The sequence below is a fragment of the Corvus brachyrhynchos genome, unplaced genomic scaffold, assembly GCF_000691975.1.
Source record: "Corvus brachyrhynchos isolate BGI_N302 unplaced genomic scaffold, ASM69197v1 scaffold56, whole genome shotgun sequence".
In the NCBI taxonomy this organism is placed as follows: Eukaryota; Metazoa; Chordata; class Aves; order Passeriformes; family Corvidae; genus Corvus; species Corvus brachyrhynchos.
Window position 1 is genome coordinate 5,725,484 of NW_008238664.1, and position 12,965 is coordinate 5,738,448.

The 12,965-nt window shown below is 41.4% G+C and overlaps 1 long non-coding RNA gene across 1 annotated transcript; it reads right to left on the reverse strand.

The window, feature by feature from the left end:
* Positions 1 to 267: 267 nt before the first annotated feature.
* Positions 268 to 12,952, reverse strand: LOC108447539. Its single transcript, XR_001863145.1, has 2 exons — positions 8,703 to 12,952; positions 268 to 7,062 (listed from the first exon to the last, which is right to left on the reverse strand). It is a non-coding gene; the product is annotated as an uncharacterized LOC108447539 (long non-coding RNA).
* Between the last annotated feature and the right edge of the window lie 13 nt (positions 12,953 to 12,965).

Genomic DNA, 12,965 nt, shown 5'->3' on the forward strand with positions numbered 1-12,965 from the left:
GGACCCCTTTGATCAAGTAGTTGGAGCCCCTTCCTATTACAGCCATTCACCTCCTCAATTTAGTGCTGAGCCTGGTAGTTTGTGTGTGACAGCAACAGATCCCTCAGTAAGATATCAAGCCTTGATCAGAAGGCTGGTGGAGGAGAAGGATAAGGTGGAAAATGGCTTCTTTCAGTCATCTGCTCCAGCTGTTAACTACCCCATCATCAAAAATCCATGCGCTTTTTTTTCCCACCCCTTACCCCCAAACAGGCATTACAGAGAGGATAAGGAGCAGCTTTACATGTTTAATAAACCTGCTCTGGGTTCAGTGTAGGCTTGACAGTGGAACTGTGATTGTACTTCTGTAAAAATGTCTACAACTGTGAAATTCATTCGCATTTCTCAGAGTCCCCAGAGCTGCACAACAGGGCCATTCACAGTTTAGCAAGAAGGACAAAGAACCAGAGAGGAAAGAAAGAAAATGAGCAATGAAGAGACATATGTGTTGCATGACTCTCCTCTGGTAGAAAAGACCTTGGATGTGTACAAATACAAAAAAGAAAATCAAGTCTTCTGGAAAATAGTGCCATTTCCTTTTTATTCTTTTTTCCCCTAGTACTTAACATAATCTTGGTGAGTTTAAAAAATTAAATGTAATGATACAAAAGGGGCTGCAAAGTGACTCCTCTGGACCTGGATCCATACTACACTGGGACCTGCCCTGCCTGCCCTTCTTTTTGCCGTCATGTTTGTTCGCTTAAAATAAGCAACTGTACAGGACACCAGCATTGTCCAGACATTATCCAAGTCTTCCCTTTATTCCGTGAATCATCTGGCTTTGATCGCAGACTACTCATGCCAACACAAAGTGAAAGAAAAATCCAAACCTGAAGAATAAGTATAAAGGAGAGAACCAAGTAATCCTGTGAATCGGTGTTGCCTTTTGGGTGACATTCTGCATTCAGGATCTGGTGTTTCAGGAAAGGCCCAACCTTGTCTGTGTTCTGTTACATTTGATAACTTTAACCACCTCAATAGCAAAGGTCTTTCCTTAAAATCCTCATTGTCTGTTTGTTGCTCTTGCTTTACATTTGAAATCTAACAGGCACAATACAAATTTTGTGTACCTCCAACGTTTTCCCATCCACTTGGTATACTTGCATTGATCCAGATACAATGTATTTAACAGATCAGAAATATACTGTGGCAGAGATGTTTTCATCCTGTCACCTGGTATTTTCAGAACATTTCCATTGGAAAGCTTGCTTCAGATTGTGTGCTGGAAGATACAACTGCCACTGAGTGTAGTTAAAAAGAGGGGAGACATTTTACAGGATCCATAACCTGGATTTGCCCTGGAAAAAATTTTAGGGAAGGTCTGATGCAGGCAGCTTGTCCCAACCCCAGACAATGACCAGGAGGATGTCTCAGTGAAACATTATTCCACACCTGGAGGAGAAGGGTTGTGAGCCTATGTACACGCACCATGTGCTTCTCTGCACACTTCCCTTTTCAATTCAAACAGGGGGAAGCAGAGACACCCTTAGCATTCCTTTCTTCAGTAATTAGTTCAAGAGAAGTGCCTAAATCACAGAGCAATTGCAAACTGAGCACACAGTGATGGATAATCTCTATTGCTTGTTATGAATTCATTATTTCCTCTATCTTCTCAAGCCAGTCATGTAATTATTTTGCTCTCTTTTTGGGCTCTTCCATTCAGTCTCTTGTAACCTGCTTGCACACAAATCATTATTTCATTTTACCTGGAGGTGGCTGGACTGATGATAATATTTAATCTGTTTCAGGAAGTTTCAGAGGTCACCAGCGTCAAGGAACAACAATTTGCCTTAGCTTCTTTATTAAGTGTATTATTTTTTCAATCGAGTATTATTTTATGGCAAAATAGAAGCATTCTTGAAATTTATACTTGTTGCAGATATCATATCCTCTTCCACCAACTTTGAAATAGTTACATAAACCAGAAGATTAAAAACGTTTTTTATTATAAAAATCTGGGCAAGGAAGAAGTCAATTCTTTATTTCTAGCTTTTTTTATGCAGAAGATGAACTGATTAACAAAAGTTAACAATATGAATTGCAATGAATTTTGTAGCTGTTTAATATATAATATTTTTAAAGCATTATTTTCACTGCTCCCAGGTGTAAAATCTCCCAAGTAGAGATTAGACTAGTCTTGAACTGGCATGTTCCAGTCTCTGACTGGAAGTGGGATTTCTGTACAGGCTGCTATTACGTATCATACCCTCAGCTGGTCTTCATAAAAAGGCCAGCTGAAGTATTGCTGAGCCTGTGGAAATAGGAACAAGTGTTCCCAGTGTTATCCCAGCAATGTTTTAGTTGTAGTAAAGGACTTTTGCTCCCATGAATTCCAGTCTTGATGGAAGTGACTGATGTTCTCTGTCATACTCTAACAAGTATTTGAAACATTAAGTATTAATGATGCATTCAAATAACAGAAAAAATTTCTCCCAGCTGCCCCTTTACTGGAAGGATCACTCTCCATGTGAGAGTGGCTGTGGCTGTGGTGGTTGGGTGTAATGGGGCAACAGGCTCCCTATGAGCTTTTGCCTGTGAGGCAGAAGGAAATGTCCGTTTTGTGAGAATGCAAGGTCTTTCTTGCACGTCTCTATGAATGTGCTAGTACTCGTGGCAGAAGCCACAATTCTTTTTTTAATTAAAATGCTCAAGGTTACAATAAAAGTATGCTTTCTTCATTTATTCTGCAATTTTAGTTAAAATTAACTAGTGCGATGGGTTTAGCCTAATGCGTGCAGTGTTCATGGAGAAACACTTCATCCCTTTGTTACATGGCCAGTTTGTATCTTCTTGGGAAAAAAGGGAAGATTTGACCCTTGACGGCTTTCCATCTGTTTTCTGTGCCTCATGGTAAATTAAAAAAAAAGAAAAAAAAAAATTGTTGCCTTTTTTTAAAAAAAAAACCATTCAGAAGTTGAAATGTCCCCAATGTAAATTCAAAGCCAGCACACAGATACATACTCTGCCTTGCACACCTACTCTTTTCCATGTAATATGAACAAAGCATGCAAAATACTGCGACAACAATCTGTTAAAAAATCATATTGTTCACAGCCATTCTATAGCAGTCCTTCAGATGTGTGAGCAGACCACTGCATAGCCACAAGGTTTAGAGGATGGAATGACATTTGTACTACTCATGTTCAGACTCCCTGAACTTAGAGGCAATTTTTATCAGGTGGGACAGAGGACTCACTTCCATCTCAGAGAAACATATTCTTGAAAATTATATGTATATCTTGGTGGCATATGCCTGTACATTATGAAGAGACTAAAAAATTTAACTTTGCAAATTTGTATACATGTATTATTTCTTGTCCTGGAAATAATTTGATTTTTTTTTAATATACTTTTGAATTTGCAGAGGGATGGTTTCTGCAGAGTTCCCTGGTGTTAGTTACATTAGCATTTTATAGGTTGCTCGTGTAAACTCTTGAGCTTTCATGGCTCTCAGTATTAGCTTTTTAATATAGCACAGTTCATACCGGCTCTTACTGCTGTCTTAATTTTGGTTGGGTTTTTTATGTGGCTCCCCAGCTGCAATGAACGTGGCCTACACTTGTTTGAAACATTTCTTGTCTGTGTAAACCTGCTGTTGATGTCTTTTTTTCCTTGCATATTGTAACACTCTAAGAGCTTAACTTGCTTGTATTTGTCGTGAAGATCAATTATTCTAGATAGCAAACCCAGATCTCATATTACAGGTGGGAACCCAAAACTTTTAGATAGCAAATAGAAGTGTCTTCTACCTTTGTACCATTATTTTCGTTGTTCCACAGATACAGAAATCCACAGTAAATGGCGCTCCTTATTCAAAGAACACATGCAAATAATTCCCAGCCAAATGTTAGTTATTGACTTCTAAGTTAATGCATTTTTTGAAGTGATCCCAGTATCACTCTTCTCTTTTGGGCATCTGAAATTGTTCAAAGTAACATGTGGTTTCTCACCTTTCTATAAGAAAAAGGCAATTTCTACACAGGGGGCAAAAAAATGTAATTTAAATAAAAGCGGGTTTTATTTTGGATATTAACGTCTATAACAGCAGCTCTCCTGAAGAGAGAGAACATTTTCTACCAAAAAAGACCTTCTTAATAGTTATTCTAGATACATTTCTATGGACAAGTCGGATAGTTTTTAAAAGGTCTGTATAAGATACTGAGAGGAGCAAAGCTTATGATTTCTCAAGTCTTACAAGGAAAGGATGTTCTCTCTTATGCATTAATGGGCTTCATCAGAATTCCCGGGTATCTGTCCAGCTATACATAGTAAATATTTCACATACCAATAAACTGATTCCTCAGCAATTCAACCACTCAGCACAAATGAAGCTTAATTTATGATGGATATCTGCACCTGTTAAAGAGTGAAATAGGCTCCTGACATAAGTGATTCTTTCATGCTGTTATTTCTCTAAATTTTTTCATAGGTCCTATCTTCCTAGATTCTAATCTTTTAAAGATCATGATTTCAAAAACATTCCTGAATTTTGAAATTTCCTATTGAAGAAGGAATATATGTGATTTTGAGCTGAAGTGTATATATGTAGTGTTTAGATCAACACTGTTAAAGGAAGGCATAAAACGTGCCTATTACTGAATTAGGCATTTGTTTTGTATATCTAATGATAAAATCAATATGAGGCTCCATCAGGGGAGAGATCCATCAGCCTCTATCTTGCTAGCATTCAATCAAGAGATTGAATTTGCAAACTTCAAGGGGGAGAGATGTTTCTCCATTTTTTGACAATCCATATTACGCTAATTCAGACAGCTTTTACAGAGAGTTGCACCAGTTTACTCAAGCATTGCTTTCAATATCATTTCATTAAATCAATTCAAAAGGTTGTGTTGACCTTTTAAGTATACATTTAAATCTGATCAGTGGAGCTTAAATTGATTAGGAACTGATTTTAGACAACTCTTAAGGCAAATAAGTGTGTCCACACAGGGTTCCTCAGCTGTTCAAGGAATTGATGTGAAATCCAATTTAAATTAAGCCACTGCAAACAAACCACTGTTGTGTTGTACACGAGTCCCAAATGTGCCCTCCAAGTTCTTCAAGAACTTTCTTTCTAACTTGAACAGAGAACCCAAGGGAGATACAGTTAATGGAGGGAAAGCTGTTCATCCCTGTCAGGAAAGGAGGAATGACTATAAAGCACAGTAAAAAGCTTCCAAACAAACATCCAAGGTTCAGCCAAAAGCTGTGTTTGTAAACCTGTTCACTGTCAAATGATGGTTGTTTTTTACTCTTTTCTCTTGGCAGCTGTAACTGTAATGAACAAGGCAGAAGTGCCAGATTCTGGCAGGAGGAAGCCTCCCCCATATCTCATGGGTTTAAAAGATCTAAAGTGAGTTTAAAGGAAATCCCCTCTAGTTCATGTTTGCTAGGGATTAGGATATCCAAGGTTTTCAACCTTCAGTTTACCTTTGCAGGAGCTTGGTGTTTTCGTGGTGTAGATTGCTCCTCTCTCCTAAAACATCACTGAAGACCTTTGCAGGACTACAGAGAAGCCCCTTGATCTTAACAGCCCTTAAGTCTACAGGGAGATTTCAAAGATTTTGTTCTCAGAGCAAAGAAATGGGAGATGCAAAATGAACTTCACTCCATATTGATTGGTAATGCAAATAAGATGGAATAAAATGGGTATTTGTAGAAGGGAAAGATTACCTGATAATTTCTACATTTCAGCAAACCTGTAAACCTGGGTTTTAATGACTGAGTTTAAAATCACTGACAATCATAAAATCATACAGTAAAACAGGCTGTGAGAGAAAACAGGGGTGAAAGAAAGAAATAGAAGGATATAGCCCAGTAAATTGAGGGAAAACTGGTTTAGTATAAGCAACTACTTTAATTATTAATCCAATAACATGGGAATGCAAGTTGCACTCCTGAACTTCTGGAGGCTATCTCAACCTCTCCTACGCATTCTTATCCAGATAAATTGTCATCTGCTCCATTTTCCCCTGTCCTAGAACTGAGGAAAGTAAGTGAACAGTTTTCCTTATACTCTCCAAAATGTTTTAATTATTTTGACGGTTTTGCTGTATGAAAGAAGAGTTTTAAGGGCTCTTCCTCAGTTTCGCACCCCTATCTAACTGAAGATTGCTGTTTGATGGACATTTGGGAGCTCTCTTTGCCAGTCCAAACCCCAGCAGGAGAGAATTATCTAAATTCCAAATATCTAAATATCTAAAAGGTAGGTTCTCCTATGAACAAAGGGACGTAAGAGATTGGGCCTTTGTTTTTTCTCCTCCAGGGATTCAAAAGGGTCTGGTGGTGATGGCTGATGGTTTGGATGTGTGTGGTAGTGGTAGATTTCTGGCCTCTTTCCAGCTTTCCTGGTTCCTCAAAATTACTTAAAATATTCCTATTCAAACCTGTGCAAGTGATTATCTTGAATGGTTGCAGACTCGCAAAAGGTTGTGGGATGTGAATGAACTCGAACATAAGGCTCTTCCATGGAAACTCATTGAGTATTTCTATATGTTGAGGTAAAGGAATTAAATCCTTGGTACCAAGTGGAGTAAACTCATAGAACTTTCTATGTGTATTGCTGAAACCTCCCCAAAGCTGTTGCATCTTGTTCTATTCTTTTATTTTTTAAAGTCTTGTTGACTGCAGGTGAGTGGGAGTGTGTTCCTAGTGCTAGATTATGGGTCTTTCCTGTTTCTCCTAGCACAGGTCAGTGAATCCTTAAACTGGGTTGAGTAATAAAATGATGAATGTGGTGAGCAGAAGGAGAAAGAAAAAAACCACAAAAACCCCACCATGACTGGAGGGGAGAGAAGAAGGGACAATGTCACTTTGCAGTGGTAAATTACCAAAAGCAAAAATTACCAAAAGTAAAAATTACCAAAGCAGTAGGCTCTGCACTCACACTTGCTTCTCTGCTTGCTCCTATTTTCTGCATTTCCTGCAGCGGTCAGAATTGGGGAGCTTCTCTGTTCTGATCAGTGAAAGCTCGCTGTCACAAATTGTCCTTCTTTCCACTGATGTTCTGGAGATCCAGTTGTGCTGAGTTTGGAAATTAAAGGAAATGGTGTTTAACACAGCAAGATACATTCAAGGTATGTTCAGTATAGAACTGGCAGAGAGACCATCTCCTGTGGGATTTGCTGACCTAGATGCTGTAATGAACTTTACAGTGAAGTCCAAAGCAAGGCTAACCTCAGTATATTGTCTTTATCTAGGCATTCATAACAGAAAGTGGTTAAATGCCAGAAATACTTTAAATCCTGCCTTCTGAAGACTGTCTGAGTTAGGTACCACAACTTTTTGTTCCTGCTGGTATGGGAGGCAGAGGATTGATGGCTCCCTCACTCTTGGCTTTTTTGTAATATCCATATAGTTTTTGTACAAGAAATTGCCATGTCGTTAGGCCAGCTATTTTTTTCCCATTCCTTTGTGTCTTTCTAAGAAGAAATGGTATAAAATCAGCTCAATTTTTTTTCCCTGAAATCACATCTGAACTCCCTTCAACATCCCCCTGCCTAAAACCAAATAAAACCAAGAGTAATAACAAAACCCACCAAAAAAGTGACAGAAAAACTTGGATCTTTACAGTTTTCAATTGTCAAATGGTGCCTTTGCTATGACTACCAGGGACTACAACAAGATGCTTTAACCAACAGCAGCATCTTTCCTATTGTGACAAAGAAGGATGGCAAAGGCTAATGAATTGTGTCTTATTGAGCAGAACCTGCAGTTAGGAACTTGATTCCATCAAGAGATCTTTGGAGGAATTTTGGCATACTATATTTCTTGGGAAAAGAATAAAGAATTAATATGTAAGTCAAATGCAAAGCTACAGCTCAGTGGTTGTCACCTTTTCAAAAATCATCAAAATCTTTGACTCAGTGGAGGTAGCTTCCAGACCTCTCTTTTCTGAATTTTTTTTTGGTCTGATTTTAGTGCTTATTCCCTCTGTATGACTCTCTCCCACATTCAAGACTGTCAGGGAAAAACTGTAGATAAGAATATCTGTAAACAGTGTTTTAGTGTCTCCCACGCAGCAGTCTGGAACTGCCTCCCCTCATGTTTCTGAAGGTTCATGGATTTCCCAAATCAGTAGGAGTTTATTGATTTACATGCAGGCAAGCTTGTGTTACTACCTTGGTTACTCTTGTGGTTTTTTCTGGCTACTGCTAATTAGCCTGGCAGATCTTCCAGTGTTGCTTACATGCAGTAGTAAATGAATATAACTACTTCTATTGAGTTATCATAACATTGTCCTTTTTTCTTTTTTGTATCCTCCTTAAATGGATAAAAGGCACTTTGAAAACTCTTGTTTGAGCAATGAAATTGATCCAGACTGTGACCTGATACTCAAATGGTGCATCTCCTGCACTTGACTATCCCATAGCCTCTTGTCACATCATGCAGTTCTTCTGGGTTATTCAGGTTAACAATCATCACTCCTTTGCTACTGCTTTCCTGTTAGTTACCCTCTGAAAGGCTTGTCCTCTCTTCCAATTACAATCCTAGCCTGTCTCTCACATCTCATTGGGATCCCAGCTCAGGTTAAAGATTCTTCCTCTCTTCCAAGAGATCACTCTTCCCTGTGTATGCCTTTTTTTTCTCAGTTGCTATGGGCAGTCTCACCCTCCTGCTTCTTCAACCTTGTTAGTAACTGAGGTGCTCAGACTGCAGCTGACCTGGAGGTGTGGCGACTCTCGGGCCCACGTCTTGCCTCCGCCGGCTGCAGGCGGTGTGGAGAGTCCTGGCTTCCCCGGGGCCCTCCGTGCAGGCTGGGAGCCTGGCTGTGGAACGTTTCCTTTCCTCTGAGCAGAAGCCGGGATGCTGCTTTCTCTCGGGAGGTGGCAGCACAGCCAGATACGATCAGCGTATGCAGATTGACGCCCAGAACTGCAAAGAGGTGGCAGGAAGGAGGTGGGGTTGGTGTTGGATTCCTTCCGAAATGGAGCTCCTCAGCAAGGATTAGGATGGGGAGTACACGGGTGCTCATGCACAGGAGGGATAGCTACAAGCCCTTTCTTGAAGCAGAATGGAATCAGCCCAACATCCTCACGGTAACACACTGGGATCCCTCTGTCCTCACCATGTTTCTCTGTATCAGCTGCAGCTGATTGTCAGGCGTGATGTGGGGCCCGAGATGCCCACTGTGGGGACGATGTCATTCGCTGAGTTTACAGCCGCAGCCCCAATTGCTTGTTTATTCATGTGGGGGGAAAGACTCCCTGCAGGAGATTGGGCAGAGTTAGTATGTACCGTGGGTTTTGCAAGCACCCACTGTCCTGCAGGCTGCCACAATGGTTGTGTGTTATTTTAGCTATCAAGCAGCTTAAGGTAAAATGCCAGGAGAAAGGAAGAGTGACAATTAGTCACCATCCCTTTAAATGCTACAACCTGCTCCTCTCTCAGAACCTCATCTGTTCTTTTTAGCCAGTTTGGAGGCTCCCATTCTCTCCTGAGGTTTTAGTAATGGATTACAAAGACAGGGGTACTATATGGGATTTAATGTGACCATCATCTGGAAGACATACACAGAGGCGGGGAGTTTGGGTTTCCACAGAAAGCAAGCACAGTCTGGTTCAAAAATCTATGGGATATATTGCTTAGTCTACCCCTCTGGCTCTGTCTCTGAATTCAATTTCCCTATGCCAAGCACACTGAATCAGCTGGAGATGCTAGAGACTGGTACAGAGCCTTGGTGAGAGGTTGTGTTTTGTGGCAACACAGAATAACCGTAGATTCAGTTTTGCCCCAACAGTGATTTGTGAATGCTGTCTGTGGGCTTGTGCATCCAAAAGCAAAGGGTGCTAGAAATCCCAACTTAGCCAATTCAAATGGTTTTACTAGCATCAGCAACTGGAGGGCAGCCAGCCAGTCAGCCCTACAGTTCTTTAAAAAGTAATAATGTGCACCTGATTTTTGCTCCTTGAATGGCAACCACTGACTAGCAACTAGTCCCATACACCAGGTAATTCCTGCTTGACGCTGCTTAGGGCACCATTGAAACCACACCTTAAGCAGGCAGCACCGAGAGGGTAAAGCAGAGAAAGGCAAGAGAAAACTTGAGGTTTGTAAGCACTTAGAAAAGGGCCACCTCCTCTTTTTTCCCCCTCTTTGCTCCTGGCAGTCTTGGAAGGCCCATTCTTACTCTCATGACTTGCTCTGAAGAGTGTTTGAAAGTGCTGCAATTCTCTTTCAAAACAGTTTCTTTCCTAAGTGACCCCAGTGCCCCAGAAAGAGCCCATCAAATTGGAGGATTAGTCATGGTAACTGTTCATCTTCTCTGGTGCTGCAAACAGCTCAGGCAGTGAGGACTAAGCAAATCCACCTTTCCTGTCTGCATTTTCCTTCTAACTCAGTTCTGGGGGATCCTCCCACTGCCATGTGGATCCCTCTGCTCTGGAGGGACAAGTTGTGTCAGTATGAACACCACCAGGCCTTCTGCCCAGTCCCCATGCAGGTGTAGAGCCAGGGCTGCAAGCAGCCATCCCAGTTCCACAGCAGTCCAGTCAGGCACAGGCATTCAAAGAGTGCACGTATGGAGGAGGGAAGCATTTGAGGGATAAATCCCACATAGGATAATGTTGGTGACTGCAGAAAAATAAACAATCTGCCAACAGAATGAACATAAAGGAGAAGGGCAGTGACCAAAATCCAAGACACTGGTTTTGAAAGGTTGTTGGTACCTTGCTTTTTGGAACAATCTTTGACAATTGGGAGAGAGAGTTTCTCATTTTAATTGGGACTAACCATATTCACAGCAGTTGTCACATGCCACCTAGTCTGTCTGTCTCCCTGCCTTTTCAATTTGGCAGCCTTCTCTTCTTCCCCTGCGTGTCCCAGAGATTTGAAAAATGATCCATTCTTCAAAGCATCCCTGGTAATTTGGACCACAGTGTTATACTTCTTTTGAGACTGATGCCTTTCAAAGCTGCAGCCTTTCTTCCTGCAGCAGCTTCTGACAACCCTCTATAATACACAGCCCTAAGAGGGCAAAACAGGTCTGAGGAGATGCACTTTTCCTAGGAGGAAAGAGATTGGAGATAACACTAAAATCAACAGAAAACAGACTATTTTATGTGTAGAAAAGAAGGTAGCTTAGCCCTTTTTATGAAGTGCAGGACTATACTGTCACTAATTTCACTTTGCAAAGTGTACTGGAGATCTCTTAATGCACTTGTTGGTAAAATGTAACTGCATACACAGATAAGTAAATATTAATTAATTAAACATGCAGATATGTGTTCTGTCCTGCACCATGTTTGCTATCTTTTTTGTTTTCCTAAGAACACCACCACCTTTTTAGCAAGACTTAACTCGAGATCTGTGTTGCTACATTATTTTTGCTGCCAGATACTGAAAGATAAATCCAGACCACATGATTGCTGGCTGCATGGCTTTTACCCACTGGCAACCACTTCCCCCGGTGACAACAGCTGAGGAGGGGAGAGTATCATTTTATATTGCAGCAGTCACTTAAAGTGAAAATGAATGTTAACATTTCTCTGGAATGTATATGCCCTAGTCTACACATTTGTTCAATGTCCTGGCTTCTTACTGAGGAATGTCCGTCCTACTGGGGACATTGACATACACATTACATCACATACACACTAGGGTTAGAATTGATGTATCTATTAATAAGAAATCTTGCAAATTCTGCTTTGAAAAGAGCTATTTTTTTGAAGGTGAAAAATACATTTTCTCAAGCACCCACCTCCCATTTTCAAAATACTCCTTTGCAATAGTCCTGAATACAGAGCAACAGGGTGGAAACCTGAATTTGTTTTCATTCAGTGAAATGGAAGCTTTCCACATAGGTAATGAGAGGTGTTAAAAGAGTGTTTACATGAGGGAGGGCATTTTTCTTCTTCAAACTTACCTTTATTGTCTGTGCAACTTTCAGGCTCAGCCTGACCCTGCCAATATTTAGGCTTGTGCATAAGTCAAGGCACAAGCATTACATGTCTTTCAAATATGAATCCCAATCCAAATATTAAAATTATCCCAACACATCCAATAATAGCATTATCTCGTTCTTACTGCAGGTCCCTACTTTAGGCTTAAGTTTATTTGGAGACTGCCAGACACCCCATCCCAGAAAGCACTGGGTCTCAGGAAAAAGCTGTATGCACACAGCAAGATGGGTACAATGGAGACAGACCAGAACAGTGCTCTTGGGCCCAAGTACTTATGAGAGGTAGAGTACAGATATTGCTCCCCTGTATCTATGCAAGAAAATGGCCTTTTAGTGCTTTGACAATCTCCCCTTTCCCACATCCATGGAGCAGCACAGTGTATAAACGGATTTAGAAGGGGTGACTCTGCAGACAGATCACATCTCCAGGGACCTGCAAAGCTGGGTAAAATTTCAAGATCTGCAGTTGTCCTGCTGGGGAGCGTACTGCCCTCAGTTTCCATAACATGGGCAATACTACCACTGACCTTCTCGGAAAGGTACTGATGGAGGAAGCTCTCAGAACCAGCTCCCGTGCCTGTTGCCTCCAGCCTTCCAAGAGAACAGGCAGCTTGGGCAGCTCTGGCAGCACCTTTAAATCCATGCTGACTGTAACTACTGTATGCACAAATTGCACGCCGTAAGCGTAACCTGGACGCTGCGCATCTTGTCTCCCGCAATTCCATGTTCCTTTCAAAAAAACCTGGGCTGAGGGAGAACAAAAGGGCTACAGCAGCAACACCGCCGGCCTCACCTCATTCTGCATCGATTACGATGGGCGAAAACAAGCTAGACGTTTATTGACGGCTAAAGCCCCTCATATGATGAAGGCAGGGAGCCGAGCGCCAAGGGATTTTAGTGAGGTGCTACACCGAGAGCCCGAACCCGGGTGGCGGAGCGCTGAGGTAACTTCGCGGCCCCGCCCTGGCTGCCGCCCTCAGGCGCGCGCTCACGTGGCCACCCTCACGTGACCGCGCACTCAGGCCCC